Raw genomic sequence first — 4,114 nt, forward strand, 5'->3', positions numbered from 1 at the left:
CTCCTGGGACTGGGGCAGAATCCACTGTGATGGGGACTGGAAACCCTCCTGACAAAGGTGCACTTTCCAGTCCAGCACCCCGTGCTGTAGCTGGCTTGGGTTTGTGGAACTGTACTGGGTGCACCTTTGCCATTTTTTTTGTTTTTCCCATTCCACGCCAAGCTCAGGAAGCAGGTGAACAGGACTGTGCCCCCGCTCACTTGGCGCAAGCAATAAAACCCGGAGCAGCAGCAGCAGCAGGAGAGAGCTGTAGTTGCACTTGAGATGGGGTTTATTCCCAGCTGGAGGAGGATTACAGGCTGGCCTAGGCTGTGAGAAGGATCAGGGTTCAGTAAGGGATGGGGACAGCCACAGGCAGTCCTCTCTGGTGCAGCCCAGGCTGACCAGGGACTAGGGAGCAGTGTCACCAAAGCAAGCATCTTGCTCTGTGCTGTGATCATAGAGGAGAAAAGTCTGGAGCACCCTTCCCAAGGCTTTGCCCCAGCAGGTTGTGATGGGGACATGGTAACCCTGCAGAAGGAGGCAGCTGCCCCCCACCCCAGCCTTCCCCAAGTGCCTCCTCCCATGCGCTGGGAGATGCACCCACGCCTGGGGTTGTCCCCATCACTTCCATGGCCCCGTTCCCCCATGGCGATGGCTCCCCTTCCCTCACAGCCTTTCTGGCTGAATGTAAAAATGCTCACCACTTTCCTGTTAGAAGTAATAACTTTTGGCCTGCTTGACTTCCCAAATATTTTGGGATCTCAGCATACTCTGTGGGATAGAAGAGCCATCTCTGCTTCCTACTCATTGCGTGATCCTGGCTAAGTCAGCCTCTCTGTGAATTAATTTTCCTTTCTGGGAGGCAAAATAATATCATTTACTATCCTCTGAAAGAGACTTTGAAACTTAAATGGGAGGTATCTAATGTTTAGCACTTATTTATTCACAGATGTTTGAGTCTGTTCAAGACATGTAGAACTGGGCTTTTTTCTTTTCACTCAGCATGTTAGAAGTGGGGAGAAAGAGAAAGAAAAAACATGTTGCTGGAAGACATCTTCATTCTGAATAAAAGTAGAGTTCATTAGTGAAGAGGGTTCATCATTTCTTTATTCTTCACAACATGCATTTTCATGATTGGTTACAAGTCTGGCATTGCTTCTCCCTTCATATGCTGCCAAGAGTTTTCTATGATCTTAATTTTCCCCCCTCTATGGAAATCTAAGGAAAAAAAAATCCATATATTAGTCTGCAAGCATTTGATTGACACATAGATTAATGTTACACAATTAAGGAGTGTTATCAGGTGAGTGCTTCAAAAATCACAATATTTCATAGGCAGGCAGGCTTCCTGACACCACGGTAAGTAGAAATACTTTATAAAAATTATTTAGAATCACCATCTATCATCATGAAAAACCTTGTGTTGTGCTAAAATAATTGACAGGTTGATAGCTGTGAAATGTTTCCAATCCAATAAAATACAACATAGTATTTCCAATAACAACACCGATATGCAAGGATTTACAATGGTTACCAATTTATTACAGAGATGATGGAGTTCTAATTTGTGAGCAACTTGCATGTATTTCAACTCCATGATCAGTGTCCTTCAAACTATTGCTAATCCAGTAATTTCTTTCATGAATAAACGAGCCATGAATATGCATATTAGATATAGCACAGCATGGGCTGCTCTGCCACCTTACATCCAGAAGGTCATGGACATTTCTTAGATGCTAAATATTCCCTCCACCTCGGCTAGGTATCAAGCAGTTCCCCGGTTTCCTAATGCTGTTAAAAGGAGGTGTAATTGGGTAGAAACCCTCACGTACTTACTCCCTGGTGGTTCATTTGGAAGAAAGAGGAGCTAGAATTAAAAGGATGGGGTTGGAAATGAACCTGCCAGACACTTGCAGGCAGCTCATCAGTCAGTGAAGGGGAACCTGATGGCTCTGCCTCCTCCAGCAGCACTGCACAGCCCTCGGCTGGGGCTGGGAGCTCAGCTGCACTCGCCTTGCTGATCCATCTCAGCTGGGCTAGGTAAATCCTCTGCTCCATCCCCTGCTTGGAAATACCATCAGGGATCTTCAAAAAAAAATCAAATTCTACCAACAGCCAGGCCCCTTGGTGCTGGTGGAGGATGCACCTCTCCCTGCCTTCTCCTCTTCCCTTCCCTCCCCTCCCCTCCCGAGAGGTGTGCAGGCAGTATGGGCTTCTCTGCTATCCAGGAGAATCAAAAGAAGAGGAAAAAAAAAAAAAAGGTTTGTAAGGTGAAAGACCTCTTCCATTCACTCATATCCCTTGTGCCCTTGGAGTTAATGGGGTAATTTGGATCTTCTTAACCAAGGGTTTATGCCACAGAGAGACTCTGACATTGGCGGAGAGTAAAGGAATGAGGCTTCTTCTAAAACAACCGGACAGAAAGTCACAGAGGTTCCTGACTCAGACCTCAGGTCTAGAGGAACACAAACAGCAGCAGGTAAAATCTGTGGCTTTTTTTGCAAGTTTTGTTTAAAAGAGAAATACCTTTGGACTGTTTTTTTCTTGTAAGGCAAACATTTGTTTTAAGCAACCATCCAGATATTTCCAGCAAGGTTCAAGTACCAGGGATTTCCTTTCCACACCCTGCCCCCAAAATTAACAAGAGAGAAGGCACACAATATCCTAGAGTAACAATTAACCTTCAGCAGGCTTCCTTGTCACACAGCGTATGCAGATTCAGGAGGAAGAAAAGCTCAAATGAATGCACACCGAAGTACTGTCCTTTCTGATCCTTACTGAAGGACACGGGTTCATAAAGAAGTCCGTTAGAAAAATGGACCCAATTCTGCAATGGCCTCTTGTGAGGCATGGGGGTAAATGTGGTTGTCCTTCTCCAAGGTCTCACTGCAAGGCTAGAACTTTCAACAGGAATTTACTTAACTACTGGGTTATTGAAAACGTATTTGTAACTATATTTACACCTAACCATATATACAACTAGATAACTATATAATTGTATATATATAGTCATAGTTATACACACTGTTCGAATGAATGTGACTACCCTTGCATTTGCAATTATCTCACATTTTTCATCAGATGAGCTCAGTGGACCTCAACAACTCCAACCTGGAAGCAGAAAATGCTGGTCGAGTTTTCCAGCAGTAACCTATGAAGGGAACCAGTGTGGAGTTCCCACTTCCCACCCAATGTGGAATTGCTCTGGTCTTCATCCATGAAAAAAATATCTTACTGTTCAAACTATGGCAATTCTTCTGCAAAGGATGCTTTTGTTGTCAGAGACGTGCTTGTGTTTCCAGTGTTATGTGTAATTGCTCCAAGAGGAGAGATACTACAGGAGGTTATTAAATTATTTACATGGTATGCAGGATTGGATTATAATTTCCAGAGGAAAGAAGCCCAACACCCATCCAAAGTTATTCAAACAGATTAAGTATAGCCACTGGTCTTAAATCCAGGCAGTGGGCTGGTTTCACCACTGCATGAAATAAATCTGGGTAGGTCAGGTTGGCTCCCCCCCCCCCCCCACTGCCCATTTTCTTTACCCAACCTGGCTTAGACTGCTTCACTTAAATATTTTCTTTCACATTTTGCTGGCAAAAGCATCAAAACCTGGGTTTGTATTACAGATGACAAATCACAGTAATTTGTGATCAGAGCTACTGCAGTTTCTTGGAGCAACTCGTGCAGCCATGGGAGCCCTGTGACAGTTACCTGCTAGAATTTCTGAGCGCTACCAAGTAATTTGGGTTAACAGCTCTTTTCCTTGCAGAGGCATCTTGCAAAGCAGGGCTGGCCCCATGGTACCTCATCAGGATCAGTCCCAGCAATCAGAGGAGCTGCATTACTGGGATTAAATTGACCACAGAGGTCTGTGATGTTGAGAAGATTGCTATTGTCAATGAAAACAAAACAAAGCCAATCTAACAGCTCTCTGAGCATCCGTGGTCAATGGAGGAGGTTAGCCCTGGGAATTAAAATAGGACCCTGTCCTGCTTTTCATCCATGCAGGCACTTGCTGTGTTCCACTGATGGGTGTGAATGGTCGCAGGTCCCTGTGTGGGGAGACCAAGGGATGCTCCCTAGCACATGTTACCACCACAGTCATTTTACAGCTGACAAAATTACA

The 4,114-nt window shown here is 44.8% G+C and overlaps 1 long non-coding RNA gene across 1 annotated transcript; it reads right to left on the reverse strand.

The window, feature by feature from the left end:
- Window positions 1–804: 804 nt before the first annotated feature.
- Window positions 805–3,803, reverse strand: LOC118176946. Its single transcript, XR_004755598.1, has 2 exons — window positions 3,700–3,803; window positions 805–1,200 (listed from the first exon to the last, which is right to left on the reverse strand). It is a non-coding gene; the product is annotated as an uncharacterized LOC118176946 (long non-coding RNA).
- Between the last annotated feature and the right edge of the window lie 311 nt (window positions 3,804–4,114).

Source organism: Oxyura jamaicensis, chromosome 20 (genome assembly GCF_011077185.1).
Source record: "Oxyura jamaicensis isolate SHBP4307 breed ruddy duck chromosome 20, BPBGC_Ojam_1.0, whole genome shotgun sequence".
Classification (NCBI taxonomy): Eukaryota; Metazoa; Chordata; class Aves; order Anseriformes; family Anatidae; genus Oxyura; species Oxyura jamaicensis.